An 18,678-nucleotide genomic window follows, 5' to 3' on the forward strand; every position below is an offset into this window, starting at 1 on the left:
TATTTCATGCATTTTTACTCTGCTGGTTAAAATTTACTTCATGAAATATAATGACTATCTAGCAGCTTGATTTTTGGCTCTGCTTCATCTGTGAGGCAGACTGTATATAAATCTCCTTCCATTTCTTTATCATGACCCATTTTATCATGTCCTTGCAATTAAATCAGATTGGGAAGAAAAAGAGAAAACCAGATCAGCTAAAGATCAAAAGGGCTAGAAGAAAATGTCCAAGACAAATAATTATACCAGTGTGTCAAACTTCAATGCACAGTTACACCTTCTCACGTCCATTTCAGTCACTTACCTTTGCTTATTGAAGTTGTTAGCACTCTATGCAGCAGCCTTGTTTTGATGTTTTTCAGTAAAACATTTGGCACCCTGTGGAATTATGCAGATAAAAACAATGAATTAATTAGGAAATTGCAGACATGAAGAACCTGTGATACTTTCATCTTGGCTACAAAGAATTTCACCCATAATTTGGTTTTGACACCACAAGCATGCCACATGAACTTCAAAACAGAATACAGCAGTTTGGAACCCAGTTCTGCAAACCACAGGTAGTTTTAGCCATATGTATAGTTCCATATTTTAGATATTAGAGGGTGAATATCAGTTATTTAATATGTTGCATCTGATAGTATATCTTATTAAATAATTGGTATGTGTCTAAGTTGTGGGTGTGTATGATCAAATATTGTTGAAGAGCATTGTCTGAAACTGAACAGTTTAAAGTAATCTACTGACTTTTGTCTATTATATTTTGCTTTGAGCTCTAAACAGACAACTGCAATATGAGGAATGGGATCCAGCCAGAAGAAAGTGATTGAACAGTGAAGGTATGTTAGTTTCACATTTGCTCTGTTTGATCTTTTGTTGATTTTTTCCTTCTCTCATATAATCTCTTTCTTTCCTCCCTCTTCTGCTCTTTTGTGTTTGCATTTGGTAGGTTGAGGGCCTATAAACATCTTATCAGAAAAATGTTGGAAGGAGGGTAAGGGGCATATCAGAGTCAAGAAGAGTGCTGGGTATAGAGGAGCCTGTGTAAGGCAGGCAGGGGAGAAGAGGAGGCACAAAAGAGAAGGATAGTCTTGCTGGAGGGTTTTGGTCTTTTTCCTTTCTTTTTAAAATCTAAAATTTATAAGAATGTGTTATTTGAATTGGATATGTAGCCTCAGGTTTGAGTTTAAAACCCATGGTACCTTCCAGGTTTGTACTATACATGACTTGTCCATGTTTGGAATTATTCCAGATTTGCTGCTGCACTTGAAATTCACTCCCTGCCTTAATCCAAAGTAACTTTCAAGTGTAGACAAGCCTAGCAGTTCAACACTAACATTTACTTACCTTTAGCAAAAGTTTTAGGTGTTCAAGGAATGCAGGATCATTTAGTAAGGAATGTAGAATTTTACCTCATTAGTTTGTATTAATGACTTATTTCCTAAGAAGCTTTTAATGGCTTAATTACATTAACTGACCCTTCATATTAAAAGTGGTTGGGTAGAGTCATATGACTAAAACAATGGAGTTAATGTAATGCAGCATAAGAACCCATACCTAGTCAGCAACCTATGGTTATTGCTTCTAGACCTTTCTTTTCCTTGCTTTCAGTGGCACAATAAATCAGCTTAAAACACAAAGCTAATTTTAAATAACAACATTTTACCTCAGAGAGGGACAGAATGGATGTGCTGGTCAATGGCTGTACTGATCTGAACATACTCCCTGTGCTTGATCCCAGTTCTAAACCTATCTTATGTACAAGATATCCCTTCAGGATGCCTATTCATCCATTTGGGTTTTGGAATTTAGTGAATTAGCATGCTTACTATTTTCTGGACTTTCAAAACTACCAGAGGTTCTGTAGTGGTTCTTAGTGGTTCAAAACATGGCTGCTGGCTTGTTTTCTGGATCCATTGTTATTGGCTTAATGTAGAATATGATCCATTAACTTAAAAGCAAACAGGAACAGCTCTTAGGACAGTATGGTCCTTCCTAGCTGTCTTTTTCTTTTCTAATGCTTTATTGGTTGGAACAACCTTTTAGCCTTGAAAAGATTCTAGATACTGTATGAAGTAAGAGAGTTTTGTGATAATTAGTCCTTACTAATGTCCAGAAATAATTTCTGAGATCTTAAAATACTTTATGACAAGAAAACATTTTCATACCAAGATGCTTGTTTATAGAAGTCTCTGTTTTCAATTAGAATCTCCAAGTCAGTTTGGAAATAAACGTTTTGTAGAGCTGTTGTGCCCTTCATTTCTTTTGGTGGGTGAAGCAGGTTTAAATAGTGCTATAAAGAGGGAAACGATCATCAGATGCCTAATCCAGCAGCAACTATTGAAAGTGCCCTTGGGCTCGTGGCAGTGGGTCCATCACAAGAAGCTGTTAATTAGCAGGCAGTGTATTCACTGCCCCATCAGTGACAGCACACAGTCCCAGCTCCACGTTGAGTCCCAAGGCCCCAGTCTAACGTCAGCCCAGAAGGCAGAGAAGATTCTGTGCTTATTAAAACTGTGGAAATTTCCCAGGCAATGACAGGTTTAGTGCTAAAGTTTTGAGAGCAAGTGAATCCTAATTCTCCTTTCCAACCAAACTGTTCTGTGATTCTATGAATATAGAATGATACCCAAATGAATAGCCTGGGAAGGATTAGTTAGTTCAGCTTGGATGCCACATTAACAGATTGATGCTGCTCCTGGCTTCTCAGGGCAGGTTAGGGTTTTATGGCCATAACATGAAATGAGTAACTGAAACTAGTCTACAACTTTTGGGGAGTAGTAAATGGGTAGTTGCTATCCACAGGAGTATCCCTACTGTATTTTCTGGGAAAGGAGGAAAAAATGAAAACTGTGATATTAATAGTTTTAACAGTGCATATTTTAAAAGATTTTACATTTACTTAGGCCTAATTCTGTAGCACCACACCATGAAAACCTCTAAACATCCTGCAAAAGTGAACTGTCACAGCCTTCATGCATCTTAGGGAGGACAATACATTACATTGCTGGATTGGAGCAATGCCTGCTAAGTGAAATAATCCTGCCCAGGACTGAAGATAATCACTAGATCAGCAAATACTTAAAAAGTAAGTAAATTGTAAATTATGTATATAATTGTGTTCCTCAGCTGCAAAGATTGAACACTGTAGTTAAGATTGCAGGAATTTTCCATGGTTTTAAGAGGAAATTATGTGGTTTCTGTTTATTCTGCCACAAAATGTAAAAATAAAAAAAAAGCCAAAGCCAACTGTATATCATTATGTTCCTGGGTGACCCAACCCACGTGCCTAATTGTACTTTATGTGGCAATTTGTCATGGCTTCAGTCTTTGAATATCATGTACATCAACTGAGTTACATATTAGTTCATAACTAAAAATCTGTGGTTTTGTGTCTTAGTCTTGAACTTTTTCAAACACCAGGACAAGTGGTGTTTGCTTTGCTCAAGGATGCTGACTGCCTAACAGAATTGGTTCCATGGACAAAAACCATTTCTTACCAACATCAGTGAAAATGGTGAAAATAATTTGGCTAAGGTTAGACCTATATAGAAACAATTTGATTTTACAAAGGCTTGTGCATACACATTTGATGTCACATACTTGAACAGCTCTGATGGCTACTTATTTGAGTGAACCTAATCTGGTTTATTTAATCTTTGCAGGATTGGGACCTCAATGAGTAATTAAAATGAAAATAATGTGTTTGCTTAAGTTTCAATCCCATTTTTAATCAGCAGTCTGGAATTTTAGCTAGCAGAAATATAGCAGACACACAATATGCCTTGAAATACATATATTGCTGTAGAATATTAGTGTTCTTTTTTGTTGAAGGGACTTCCCCCACCTCCACATCCCTCTTGCAAAAATTTTGTGTCCTACATATGAGAGTGATAAGAGAGGAGGTATGTCATGCTCCAACATGCACAACTTTTCAAACGCTAAAAATAAATAAAAAGTTCTGTAAGTGAGCTTAGGCTGCCAACAAGCAGTCTGAACTTGTATTTTACTTGTTTCTGCAGGTTTTTCTCCAGGTTTTGTAAGCCTGTTTGCTAAAATATTTAATGTAGACTAAATGCTTGTTATTTGATTTACTTTGATTTCCTTGCTAGACCTCTCATATACAGGTAATGTTGTTTTGAGGACAGGTCTTTGGGGGACCCAGCCATTGACTGATGTGTGGTGCATGCAGCAGAACTGTGAGTAAGGCTTGTCCAAACACAAAGAGGTCAAAGGTAAATGGCAGTGGATTATTCTAGGTTGTGAACTGACATTTCAAGAGTGGCTAAATTGTGTCTGAACTCTTGTAACACTCCTCTTGGGTAGATGTAAGAACTTGGCATTTGTGACTCAGGGAAAGGGGCCTGAAGTCAAAGAGAATTATGAAAGAATCAAGTCACCTCTAATCCCCTCAGTAAGAAAGCCAATTAAACTAGTAAAATTTTGCTGAGACAATGTAGAGATATACAGGAGTGGAGTAGTTCTACTCCTCTCCACTTCTCTCTATCTCCACATTATCTCCATGCCTACAGAAGAACAATTGCTCACTTGGATAATAATAGGAGTAGGGCTCAATTTTGTGATTGGAGTTTTGCTAGAATGATGTTTGCCAAGTTCTAGTACTGCTCTCATTACCATGACCTTTAGAGGACATAGAGGTTTGAGAGCAGCACACACCTGATGTTGCAGGACTCTGTCAGAAACTAACTCTGTTCATCCTGCTGAAGGATGAAGTTGTGTATGGAAAGGCCTCATCTGTGGTGTAGCTCCCTTAACGCCAGTTTGCTCCACAACTCGATAGTCTTGAAGTTGGGGGATTTGACAACCTTAAGCGTGCCTTCTGCACTGAACAGCACTTTCTGTTATTTCCTAGTATAATGAACCTCGAGGGAACTGGAATAGTTTGCTCTGCTGTAAACGATGTCAGCTCTGCGGTGTTGGCCAAAACTGGTTCAGATGTGGGCTCTGGGCTGCCCTTGGCTGGGGAGGCAGCACTGAGGGGGCAGCCGGGGCCTCGCTCTGCGCCAGCCGCCGCTGGGAGCTGGGCCCGCTCGGGGGGCTGCAGGGACGTACCTCGGTGCACAGGCCAGGGCACCGTCACACCGCCGCTCACACTGGGCCCGTACCGAGCGCAGCCCAGGCTCCGTTACGGACGCGGTGCCCGGCGGCCTCACGCGGTTTCGAGGCCGGTAACTTAAAGGCCGTTGCGGGTCCGGCTGTCGTGAGCAGGGACTGTGCCCCTAGCCCCGGCTGCGCGGGGGGTTTCGAGCCGCTGGCCGCCAGCACAGCCGGGCCGTGCGCGACCCCAGGACCCCCTCACGGCTCCCGGGGTGCGGGCGGGGCTCAGGTGTGGGACGGGGCGGGCGGGGCCGCGGCGCGCGCTGGCGGCACGCGGGCGCGAGGGGCGGTGGGCGCGGCCGTCACGGCGCCGTCTCCGCCCCGCGCCCAATGGCGGCACCGCCCGCGTCCGCCCGCCCCGCCCCGCGGGCCGCGGGGTTACTGCCGGGCCGGAGGCCGGGCGGGCGCACACGCGCCTCCTCCGCCTCCGCCTCCTCGCCGCCTCCTCCGCGCACCGCGGGCCGGGCAGCGGTGGCCGGCGCTGGGCGGCCTTGGCGAGGACTGCGTTCCCGTCCCGGCCGGCGGTGCCCATGGCGTAGCTGCGGCGCTGCGCGCCTGCCCCGCGGGACGCGGCGTGGACAGACCTGCCGCCCGGTAGGTGCGGCGGCCGCGACCCCCGCCCCGATTCGGGCCGTCCGCTGGGGCGGGCGCGGGGTGTGCGCCCCTCGGGCTGTCACCGTGCCAGGGCTGAGCGGGAGGGTCGGGGGGCCTCCGCCGGGCGCGGGGTGCGGGAGCTGCCAGGGGCGGTCAGTGTCCGCACGCGTGCCGGGAGGAGCGGCTCGCCCCTCGGGACCGTGCGAGCTGCGGGCTCCCTGTAGGAACCGAGGGGAGAGCGGGAGGCGGGCACCTGGCGAGGGGCAGCTACAGGTGTCCCAGCGACGGTCGCTGTGCCCGGTACGTGCTGGGCGAGCTGCGGGCAGAGAGCGAAATGCTTTAGAGAGGCTCGCTCTGCTGTGCGCGAGTGTGTCCTCGTACCCTTCCTGAGCCCAGGTGAGAACTCGGCAGTGCACGAGCAGAGTGTGAGTTCAGTGTAAGTGACAATAATACAAGGGCCAGTATAATGTCCCTTCAGTGTTATTTCAGTGAGGCGTTGACATGCGGGAGTTACTGCTGCAGATTTTGCAGGGGATGCACTGGAGTCAGGTCACTGCAGCCTTCTGAGTACGGCTGTCCTAGTAATAACAAGAATGTGGCTTCAATGTTAGATGTAAAATAAGTAAGTTTTAAAACACGAGCTTTCCTCAGTTTCAAGTGCACTTGCAGTTCCAAAGTTACGGGTGTCAAACAGCACAGGATGTGCTATTTCTCCCTTTCACAAGAAAGGACTTCTTCAGGTGTAGTGTGCATGTGTCATTATGCCTTTTCCACTTGCTGTGGATGTAACCAGATCTAAATCTACTTATCTCAGTTCTATTAAGCTATAGGTGTTAAAATTGATTTGCTGTCATTTATTATTTTCTTCTCAAATGTATGATCATTGCACAGTTCATTTTTTACAGAGTATTTCTGGTAGTGTTTGTAAGTTGTTAAAGAGACACTTGGACATACAAGTGCCATGATTTTGTTCTAACAAAAAGGTTTTCTGGCTGGGTCTGTATTTATACTGATCTAAGTTTATGTATTTTTTGTTTGGCGAGGTTAAGCAGGGTGATATCAGACCCCCAATGGAGAGAAAACCCAAAGTGAGAGAGCTGCCTGCTCACTAACTGTGGCATCAATTAGGTTTGTCTCATGGTGACCCACAGGACTGATATTATTGTAGTCTCATATATGGAAGACTTTACATGTGTAAATGAAATGTCTACTCAAGACAAAATCTATTTGTTTATTGCTACTTATGAAGATTACTTTATTTTCCTTACAGTCCATGCTTTTTTCCATGAATGCCTGCCACAGTATGAGTTGGTAGCTGGGTTTTTAATTAGCCCTGCACAGGTATCCTGTCAAAGTATTCCCAACAACAGTGTTAGTAAATGTTAATGGCAGATGCTTATTCGTTTGAAGAGCTCCAGTTTAACCCCTGAAAGCTTACAGGGCTTGAGTTCCAGCTGAGGAGGAGCTGCTCCTCGAATGCTGGGCTGGGGGAGGAAGGGAGGGACGCGTGTTGGAGGGGGGGCAGGTCATTGGCTTCCTTCAGTGAAGAGTCCTTTACTCTGAAACTTGCTTCCCCCAATTGTTTGCTGCAGTTCAACCTTTTCAAGTTTAAAGTGACACTTCAGATTTTTCTCTTGACATGCTTTCTGTCCCTGGGGAGATCTTGTTTCATTGTTGATTTTGATCCATGTTTTGTGCGTCCAGAGCCTCATCTAGTCAAAACGTGTTAAGTGATATCCACCAAGGGTGTGAGTTCTTTTAAAAAGTAACTTTTAGTTGTTGTTCCTGGCATGCAAAACATATTTTCATACTCCAGTATCTTGATGCCTACCACAGGAACAGTGTTTGGAAGTCAATTGCTAAACCAGCAGGGGGAACACAAAACTTGCTGTCTATAAAGTCTCTCCTCCTACCACAGTTGGAATTTATTAAAACTTTGGGCCTATACTTTTGATAGTATTTCTTTAGAAAGTGAATGTTAATTTACTTGGAACACCCACATACATTGAAATAAACACATGATTATCAAATACTTGTTTATACATTTCCTCTAGCAGGCAGATCTCCCATTCTTCTGAATGCAATTTTTGTCATATTTGCCATGACTGACTTGCAAAAATTCTACGGGTTTATGTGAGTGAAATTTCTCTTTGAAGATGTTTGAAGTGAATTAATCCCAAGAAACGATATTTTGAGTAATCCTGCAAAGTTTCAGATGATGAACTAGACAAAATATTTTCAGAGTGGAGCTCTTACTAGATCACATATGATTGTACGTAGGCATCTCGAGAGCTCAAGTTGACTTACAAAGCAGTTGTATTCTCACAAGAAACTATTTCTAGTATTTAGGCTTTCCATAAGAGAAAATATTTTTAGATATTCTCTTAGGTTTTAAGAAGTCATTACTAGCTTATTATGTAGAGGTCAACTGATGGTCCCAGCACAGAGCAATAACAGTTTTCTTTTTTCATTCATATTGGCGTAATGATTAAGTCTTTTGCACCAGGAATACAGAATGTAAAGGCTGTTGCCAAAGAAGGTTATGTGGATGGCTTGCACCAATCCATATTGCTTTCTGGTCTGTGAAGTCTGGTGCAGCCAAATGGCAAATACTGAAGAGGTGGATGCACAAACAGATGGCTGAATGGGAATTTGCAGGGTGTCAGGTACTCCTCGGTAAGAGCTGGGGAACAGCCTCACATCCGCAGTAAATTCAAGAATCTTGCTGCTTCTACTTGGGGTTAAGCCACCTTTCACTGATGGTGGGGTAAGAACATGCCGAGGAGCATTTGCTACAGAGTAACCATTTGCTGCTTGTGAGTGATAACAATCGTGTATTCCACCAGCATAAGGTGCTAGAGCAAATACACAGTGGAGTTCAACTGAAATTAACAGTCCCAGGTCAGGTTTAAGGATATGTAAGCTCTGGTTCTGGAATGGCACTAATTGCACAGTGAGGTGTAGAATAGATATACATGTATATAAAGTGTATGCATATTTCAATGGCCATGCATTGTTCTCTGAGAGCATTACTTGATGTTGCCTGCCCCTAAAAGTACAAAAAGGTGTATGTTAAATTCCATTGGCAATCTTCATCTCCTGTTGTTTTCATGGAATCCCAAAACTTTCTCTCCAGATGGTTCTCTGAGATGCTGAAGTGTGTATTTTGTAAAGTCAAATTGAAATTTCTGTTTTAATGTGATTTGAAAATAGTGGTAAATCTTTGCCTAATTTGTCTTACAATTCTTTTTTTCGATACTGCCAGTAATATTGTGTTAAAATTAAAGACATGAACTATCAAGTCTTGGGCCATTTATGTGAGTCTCAGAAAATACTATATGGGATATAGATTGCAAATATCTTTGCAATCACATTGCTTTTGATCTAGTTCCATAAAAATATTTGTATATTATAAATAGGCATTACTTCTATAGCAGTAATATTTGTGGTGATTAACAGTGGTATGCCAGTTTCTAGCCACTTCATGAATACAAGCATGTTTTGCCATAAAAATGTACTAGCAAAAAGTAGTACAGTTGGAATTGCTTGATCCATCAGTGTGGATTCGCATTTTTATGTGCTGGCATTCATCCAACAGAGCAGCATTTCTTGTGCTTACAGCAACAATTAACTCTGTGGTGGCCAAAATGAGAGAGGTTTACTAGATTTCAGTTATCTCTGGAAATCATGGAAAGAGGGACTTTAAAGCTGCCACTTTATTTATATTCCATATTTTTAAATTTCAAGTATCACAAAATAAGTGTCTTTAAAGAAGAACTTCCTTTTGACCTTGATTATCTAAGTAGTCATATTTGTTGAGTTCAGCAGAGAACATTTCATATATTGCATTTTAAGTTAATAACTGTTTATTTGTACTTACAAATAATTATGTCTTGGAAAGTATGCTAGTTTCTGATGTTTCTATAACGAAATGAATGGTGTTTTTGAGGAAAATGTGAAAAAAAATTAATCTTCATCCTGTGAACAGTACTTCAAAATGAGTGACACCTGCTTATTATTAACAAATTTAATTGCATTATATTTAGCACTTCTATGTAATAATCGGTCTAATTTCAGTACACTAGTTGGCCAAATTCAGATTTTTTTTCTTCTGTCCTGCTGTAAGAGGTTATAACATTTTGAGAGTCAGCTGGAAAGGGCCTCTCTTTTAGATAATTTCTGTTGTGACCTTGCAAGAGACCTGCTTAGATTGCAGGAGAGCAGCTTATCTGGAGGTCTTTGGTCTGAAACAATTTCATTATAGAGCTGCTGTGTAGATGTTGTTTTTCTGCCCAGAAGGCAGTAGGGGCTGTGATACATAAGGTGGTGTTAGTGATTCTGAAGGATAGTGGCAATTCATTTATTCTCTCATTCTCCTTTGTAAGCATAGGCATTTTCTGTTGGAAATGGGTGAGCTACATTGTGTGAGTCAGGGATAATAAAAAAATCCCAAAGTTATCCAGTGAGTTTACTGTGTAGCAGAAATTTGCTGAATTCATGTGTTTCTTTGCCAAGAAGCTGGAGGTGGACTGAAGACTGGTCTGTCCTCTTTTGCCTTACATTTGACAAGTGAGTTGTTAGACTGTAGCTGCATTTGACCCTGTGTGATTAAGAACTATGGCAGTATTTTATCACACGTGTGATGCATTGTTTTTTACAATGATTTGAGTGAAACAAAATTCTGTTCTGCTTTCCAAAGCAGCTGTTGTGGTGTTTGAAAAGAGCCTTTTCTTTAATGAAGCTATTGCATTAATGAACCAAGTCACTGCTCCAGTGTGTACAGCTTGTGTTCTGTGATAGATTAGTTCCTCCCTCCAGCAGTTAAAATCACCACTGTTTCTAAATACCTGTAGATCTGGTGCTTTGGTTCACTCCAGTGATGATCATATACATGGTAATTTCCTTCTGACAAATTATTTATATGACTACTGGAATTTGTTGTGGTCTTCCTTCTCTCCATACCTGTGCCCAAAAATTTTTTACAGTTGTCATTTGTACATTTAATGTAAAATAATTAAAGGAAATTCTGAATGGTAATGATTTTATGGGTGTGTTCTTCACTCATTCTGAGTGGAACATGCTAGTGATTCATACCTTGACTGAAGCAAATGAAGTGAAGTGCTTCTAAATAAAAGTTTTTATGAAAAAAATTTTGCTCCAACCTGAATAGATTTTTCTGCTCAACAAATGGAATGACATCCTTTATTTGATAGCAAGTGAGAGGGTAGATATCCCTACACAAAGGGAAACTCCTTTTGACTCCTTCTTTTAACTGTGTGTCCCTTTAAGGACTTCCCTATTTGTGTGGGAGAAGTTTCCTATCTGTGAGATGTGCAGCTGAAAGTTTAGTGGCTAACCGATAACTTTTGGTGTGTTTATCTTGCATTCTTGTTTAGCAACCGGAACAAATAATCTACTCATCTGCCGGCCTATTAGAGTTTGCCTTATTCTAGAGACCAAAAGAGACACTTCTTTTGTTGTTCTGTTTGGCTTTTTTTCCCAAATGTGGGTCTGATAATGCATGCAGTTAACTTTAAAATCCCTAGTAGTTAATATTTCAGTCTGTTAATTCACTTCTTGTAGTATGTAATGGCCCATGGCAGTGAGGAGGGCTGGTTTGTATCACTTCATCTAATTCCCCTGTAATGAGAAGCACTGATTTTTCAATCTTGTTCATTTATTTACTAACTGTCTTGTTTGTTTGTTTGTTTTACCCTTCCCAAAGAGGATTGCATCCTTATACAGTGAACTTGTTTAATGCTGTAGTCTTGCTTTTCATCATAATCTTTGTGGCTTTCTCACAATTAACCCAGACAGTTGCTGGTATTTATAGGTCATGGTTTCAAAACTACTTTTCTAAATGTCTACAAGTCACTTCAAGATTTTAAATCCACCTCTGATGGATTTAGTTGTTTTTTCGTGGTAGGAAGGTTCTAGGTAAAATATTTCTAGATGCAATCCTATGGTTTTGCAGTTCAGTCTTGAAAAAAATAACAGTGCCGAGCATTCATTAACAGTAATTTGCTGAAATCTTGTTACCCTGTGTGGAAGAAGCCTTGCTGAATTGTTGGTAACTTTCCATCCTGCTGTGGCTTCAGTTCCACAGAGATGCCCTCCCTAGGGTTATATCTGTCTTGATAGGTACATTAGAGCTGTTATCTGTTTAGTTGAGGTGTGCAATTAGAAACCCAGCCAAGTAAAACTTAAGATAAATTAAATTTGTGTGAAGTTGTTGGCTGCTACTGTGTTTGTGAAGAGTAAGATAGTCCAGTGCCAGGAAACCTATTCTGTTTCCAATTAGAAACAATAAAAAAGTTGGTAATTAGTCCAAAGAAATTTAACTGTGAGAAACAAAGGTTGTAGAGGTGTTTTTTTCATGCAAGTTAGGATGATCTTGCTTAGAGTGAAGATTCCTATTTTTATTGTTTTTGTTTTAGGGTAAACTTCTTAGAAGCGGCAAGTCCTATTTAAGAAACGTGAGCTTAGTTCCTGTTAGTTGTGGTGAGATATTACTGGTTAATTGGGAATTTGAGTTTTATTTAAATGTACATTTGAGATTTCTTGAGTTGCCATGTTTTTATGGATGCATGTTTCTGGTTATGTCTGCTTTTTTGCTTCATTGTGCTTCCTTAATGTGTATCAGAAAGATGGGGTATAATTGTGCTTCTGGTATTCCCTGGTAAGATCAGTCAGGTTTCTTGTCCATCTTCTAACTAGAAGGTAGAAGCAGAATGCCCAAAGTAGTGTTGTCTTTCCAGGCAGGTGTTAAGGAGGTGCTGCTGTGGCCAAGGTGAGGTGCTGTTACGACTTTTTGCCTGTGAAAGAATGGAGTAGCTGTGAGTTGCACAGAAAATACACAGCTGGAGCTGGTATGAGATTGCAGATTGCTTGAGCCAATACAGTACAAGAGCGGTACAGCACGCCTGCCTCTTGTTTTCTCCACTCCCTTTAGAGATGTCCTGATGTAGGAAGTGCCTGAAGGCTCTATGATCAAGGAAAAAAATTCTGATTTGGTACTTGGATTACGTGTGGGGTGTTGGTTAACTCTGTCTGCGGTGCCATCTGTGCCTCCTCCTGTAGAGGTTCAGTAACCTCTAGGAATTTCTGCTGCTGTCAAAAAGCAATCTGTTCCAGTCTGCTCCTTGTGGAAGCCTTGTGTACTCCTTCCACTCCAAGATGCCCGAATGCACTTCCTTCCCTTCCATACATTGTAAACCCTCCTGCATCCTGATCCTTTAAGAGACTGTTCTCTTGTTTACACTTGGTAAGCAAAACCTTCCTCAGCCTAGGAAGATTTAACTGCATACCTCCCTGTGTTTGGGGGAAGGGAAGTCCTGGGAATATATAACAGAATGATTTTTTGGTCCTGTTTCTGTAAACTGTCTCTTACTTTTGTGCTATATTATGCAGCGATTCTTCACCCAAAACTTGCAATGTCTGGTGTCATCTAAATTGACAGCAATAAAAACAGCTGATTAAAAAAAGGGAAAGTTGTCAAGCTGAAGGGGAAGTTGGTTATGAAATGATGCTGAGAATAGACACCCCCATCCACACTTTCATTCCAGTTGTGGGCAAAATATCTACCAGGTAACAAAATCCCCCTCCAGTACACTATTACTAAATAGTTGGAATGGTTTCACATTTTTATTTTATTTACTTGTTTATATTTTTGTTCTTGTAATTTGGCAGGCTACATTGTAATACATTAATAAGAAAATAAATAAAATACTAAAACAAAAATCAAATGGAATAGAGGGGCACATTACTAAATGGCATAAAACATCTTCATTTGGCACTCATCCAGTTCCCATAGCCTTTAACTGTGACTTGTTGAAATGTCCCATTACAAGCACAGCAGCATGTGAACTGCAGGACATCAGAGTTACTTTTTCCCTGGACTTTATGATATATCAGGGTTTTTAGTTTTATTACTATTCATATATTCCCTGAAAATGAAACCACTTTGTTGTTTCTAAACCAGAATCTCTCCCTTTATAGTTTATGAATAAGTTACTATTTTAAGTTCTGAATGAACTTGTGGGACTTTGTGTATATGCCTTGGACATAGACATTTAAAAATATGGACAAATTTTCAGTTCCACATGAACATTTGCTAATCCTATTAATCATCTTTCCTGCCTGTATATGTGCAAATCATGCAGAATTGACGTGATAAATGTCAGCTAATAAGTCTTCAAAAAAGCATTTTTAATAGGAGTAGGGTTATAAATAAGCCCTTTTGCTGTTCCTAAGTTTATAGAACTGCTCATATAGTTAACTATTTGTGGGGTTGTTTTACTTGAGATGGGGTGTACTTGATTACAAATGTTTGCCCTATTTACTTACACTGGGCATGCATGTATTCACTGCATTCTCCCAGGGAAGCAGCTTGGACAAATGGAAGAAAAACCAGTTAAATGAGTGAAATGGTTGCCATGTGTAAAACAAGCAAACAAAAAGTGAAAAAGCTTTGGCTGTGAAGGCGGCCTTGGATGGCCTAGAAACTTGGGTTCACGTTGCTATGGCAAAACAACACAAAGGGACAGATCCTGCTGGCTTCACTCAAGTATCCCCATTCACTTTGTTGGGACTTGTGATGTGACTTGAGAGGAGGAGGAATTTTGGCTTGCTTTGGTAGAGGAGTGTTTGTTAGCAGTGTTGTAGAGAGCTGTGCAACCTCTGGCACCACATGTGGAAAGAGGAGGGAATTACCAGAGTCCATGCTGATAAGGCAGAGAGGAAGTGGAAGTTATTCTTCAGGGAGTAAAGGAAAAGTTTAGACAACAAGAAGGGTAGAGTTAAGGCAGGGGAAGAGCTTGTATGGGAAAGGTAGGTGCTGATTAATGAAGCAGATGGTAGCTGTTGGGGAAAGGGCTCCAGGGAGGGTAAATAAAACAATAAGATCCCAATTCAGCAAGAAATGTGGCAAATTCCTGTGCTGGAGAAGCATTTAATAGGAAACAGAAACGCCCTAGAATCTGTGGCTCTGGCTGCCTGCAGGTTGCACTGGGCAGAGAAGCTTTGAAGAAGTAAGCAAAAATAAATTTACCTAGAGGAGAAAAGTGTGTACAAGTTGAAGCTAAGCAGACTTCTGATTTGAAGGTGACTGCTGCATAATAGTCACTTGGCTAAAAGTACAGAATTGGGCTGAGTAGAAAGGTGATCAAATGTCCTGAAGCCTGAACCTGACCCAGGGTGGTTCATTTTCATTTATAGTTCTTCAAGCTCTTTAGAGCAGAGTCCTGTCCCCTTTCTAGAGAGCATTAGGCCCATGTGGGGGTGGGGGCATTTCTGCTAGTGGCAGAACAGTGCTGAATGTCATTTCTTAGTGACAAGCCATAGACCACAGAGCCTTATGGTCTGGGAGTGCCTGTCAGTAAGAACTGGAAAATCCATAGGGAAAGGTGTTTAGGGTTTTTTTAGGTGTAAGTGTCATGCTTCTAGCCTGTGAATTCTTCCATGTTGTTGTAGTATTAAAGGCGACTTTTTAGTCCAAAGGCTAGCTTTAAAAAATCCAAAGACTGAAATTCTGAGGAAGATGAGTAGCAGAATTTTACAAAGAAAACTATTTATGTAGGTGAAAGGCAGAGAGAAAACAGTAGTGTACTCAAGTGATTTGTTTCCTCTGCTGCTGGCTCTAACAAATGTAGATTGCTTTAAGTACCACTAAATTAAGGACAACATTTGTTGTCCTCTAGCTTAGCATAGCAATGAGATCTCTCCTTCCAGGCAGTGCTTTGGTATCTTTCAAAAGCACCATGCTTTTCACTGGGTTCTAGCTAAGCTTTATGCATCAAAATTCTCATGGGCACCAGAGGCTCCTAGCTGAAACCAAATTAAAATCTCATGCTTTCTCCTCTGCTTGTCCTTATGTACTTCAAAATGTGTTTCCTCCCCTTCCATTTCCCCAGTCTTCTTTCATACCTAATAAAAGCTGGTAGTAGTCAGGTTATTCCTGATGTTCCCAGCAGCATGTATTCCTGATTTGATCTGCAGATATATATTTCTCAACAAAATAGGGTCTTTGTGCTTTTTAGACCCTCACTTTTACCAGGACTAGTGGCCTTTACAGCAGCAGATTTCAGTGAAAATGACCGAAAATGACCCCATAGTCTTCAATGGTTTTGATTCAGATGCCTTCTTTTGCCAGCCTTCCTTGCAGCTTGTTGTAGTAAAAAGCATTGGCATGAAAACATAGTTAATAAACCCAAAACTCATGTCTTCTTCTCTTTCTCTTCCACATCAGGATTTTTTTGGTTATACTTTTAATATGCCCTTTCATGATCTCATTTACAAAAATAGCCACCCAGATATACCCCAAAGGAAAAGATGATTCTCTTGGAAATTTCTTCTGAATGTCAAGTTGGCTAGCAGTTGTGTTTACTTCTTGGGTAAATAGTTTAGGTTCCTTATCTCTTTGCACAGGGATAGACCACAAATGATAATTTCTTCTCTTGTTTCAAGGGAAATAGCTTCCTATTTTGTGGACTGGCTTTTCCTAGTTGGCAGGTTTCACATTTTTTCTAGTGACAGCAGGTCTCGCACTGAAGCAAAATCTGGCAGATTTTGCACCACAACTTACCTTTCTCACTTTTTTGTTGTTGCTGTTATGGTTGGTTGGTTTGTTTGGTACTGTCAGATGGTCACTTAAGAGCAGCTTGGTAGCTGATTCCTGCCACACATGATCATATTTTGGAAAATATTGACAAATTACCTGCTTAGTAGGTTTAGTCTTAAATGAGTTATTAGTAGCAGTTTTATCTGTCTTTTAAATTGCAGCTGTGGAGCTGACAGTTGGGGTATCATTCATCCTAAATTCATGAAACTCACTGTTAGTTTGTCACCTTTTCATGTTTGATATTTGCCCTACATTTTAGGTTTGTGAGTGTATGTCTTCAAGCAAGTGAGCTCGCTCTTCAGAAAGCTCTTCCAAATTTTCATTTAAGTCTTCATTATTCACCCTTCATGAACTGGCAGAATCAGGGTAGAAGTTTAGGGCTTTTCAATCATATACTGGCAGCTCTGAGTTATACCTTGCAAATGTTATTGGTCAGTAGATTGTGGTAGGGATCAAATCACTCCTACAGATGGAAATGTGTATGTGTTCTCTCTGCATTGAAATCACCTTTTTCAAAAGGACTTTCATCCAAGTTGAATTGCAGCTTGTCAATTTAACACATTTAGATGCTCAGGTCAGAATGGGATTCTAAACATAATTTCTTTCTCTCCAGTTCTTTCCCTGTGCTCCCTCTTTCTACACAACTTGGTGCCTTATAAAATTGTCACTGAGGAATGAGAGACTTATGCAGATGGGACAGTGAGCATCTTGGATTTTCTTTATTAGCATATGTGCTGTAGTTGCTCTTTTTCTGGTTTCTCTTCTGTTTGTTGGTGGTGGTCAAATGGCTGTACATCAGTAACTTGGGTTTCAGAATGCTTCTTCATTGCCTCTTTGCACATAGAACATCTTGCAGAACATTATGATGGTCTTCTATAGATAACACTGACTAGAAACCTCATTATTTCCTCTATTTGAATTTTTCTTTGTGGCAGCATTTAAAAATTGAACTAGCAACCAAATAGTACCACCAGGTAGAGTTAGGTTTCTTTTCATCTAGAGAAATAGCAGCAAATTATTCCAGTTTATATTTGACTTCCCAAATAATGCTCAATATTTGTAATGTCTTGCCATTTTTCCAAAAGTGCATTTTAGGTGGGACACTAGAAAAGGAGCTGCATGAACCCCCATGTTGTGACAGACAGTCAGCTCCTGGCTCTCCCCATACACTGCTGTCCTGCCGGAGTGTGTCTGGTGTTCCCAGCAGCCTGCAGAGCTGCTCCTGTTCCCCAACCTCCCAGTGGGGTCTGGGGCACTGCCAAGAGCACTTGGAGGTTCCAGGAGCTGGATGCCGAGTGAAGGATCTGCAGGAGGCTGGAGTTCTGCCCTTGGGCCCCAGCAGCCCTCTCAGGGGTGTAGATGCAGCTCTGTGCACACAGGGCACTGCCATCCCCACCAAATAACCCGTGCAGAAATGCTGCTGAGCAGTTTCTTCAGTTTCCTCAGAGCCCCAGGGGTGCTGGTCTTGAAGTGCTGGTCTGGGTGCAGGTTTTGGTTGAGCAGGCTTCTGCTGGTGCACAGCATGGCACACACTGTGTGACAGAATCTGGCCTTTTGTCCTTGTGCTTCATTCCATTTTCATGTCAGCAAGAGCCTTTTAAGTGATATTCGTGTTGCCACATGATCCTGACTCAGCATTGTGCTATCACTTAGTCCCATGATGGGGGTTTGTCATTTCTTGCAGTACTTTATGATGGGTGTTAGTGGTTGCCAAGGTGCCATCTGTCATCTGCTCCCAAAGGCTCAATACCAACATTCCTGTTCTTTATCTTCCTGGTTTGTAATCTTATTCTAGACATCTAGATAACTGAGAATAGAATAAAAAAAAAAAAAGTTTAAGAGGATATTGTGGATCTGCTTAAGTGTTTCCCCTCCAAAATCTGCAGCATGCATTCTGGGGTCAGAATTTTCCATGTTTGTAAGGCTTGCAGGCATCAGCTCTATTGTCATTTATTAGCATGGCACGCTGGAGTTGTTTAACTGACCTGGTATATCATGTCTCAAAGTATTTTAAAATAAAGATTCTGATAAGTTTTATGTTTATATTTAGTGTCGAGTAGCATTGAAAAGTTTTCAGAGTTTGTCATACTGAGAAATGATGAGTTAAACTTGAGTTACCCACCAACCAGCACATGTGAAACATTTTTCCATGCTGTAATAAAGGTAGCAGCAGATAACTGAGCAAACAAATGTTTATATGCACCAGGGAAAGTCTGATTACTTAAAATAAACGTGTCTGAGGGTGTGAGTACCACTGGCAGGCTTCAGTGGGACTGTGGTATTAGCTGACAGAAAGGACTCTGGGGCCTCGCTTCCAAACAGATCCCAACTTGCACAATGTATCATTG

The 18,678-nt window shown here is 41.2% G+C and overlaps 1 protein-coding gene across 2 annotated transcripts in view; it reads left to right on the forward strand.

Moving 5' to 3' along the window:
• Positions 1-375: 375 nt before the first annotated feature.
• TGFBR3 (transforming growth factor beta receptor 3) overlaps positions 376-18,678 on the forward strand; it is a 113,940-nt gene continuing 95,637 nt past the window's right edge. Inside the window, exons 1-3 of one of the 2 annotated variants that reach the window (XM_064719943.1) lie at positions 376-560; positions 774-839; positions 2,987-3,088. The gene's annotated coding sequence lies outside the window, so the exon portion shown is untranslated. Of the gene's footprint in view, positions 561-773; positions 840-2,986; positions 3,089-5,521; positions 5,713-18,678 lie in introns of those variants that run through there. The other variant, XM_064719942.1, reaches the window with a different exon arrangement.

The sequence above is a fragment of the Zonotrichia leucophrys genome, chromosome 8 (genome assembly GCF_028769735.1).
Source record: "Zonotrichia leucophrys gambelii isolate GWCS_2022_RI chromosome 8, RI_Zleu_2.0, whole genome shotgun sequence".
Lineage (NCBI taxonomy): Eukaryota > Metazoa > Chordata > Aves > Passeriformes > Passerellidae > Zonotrichia > Zonotrichia leucophrys.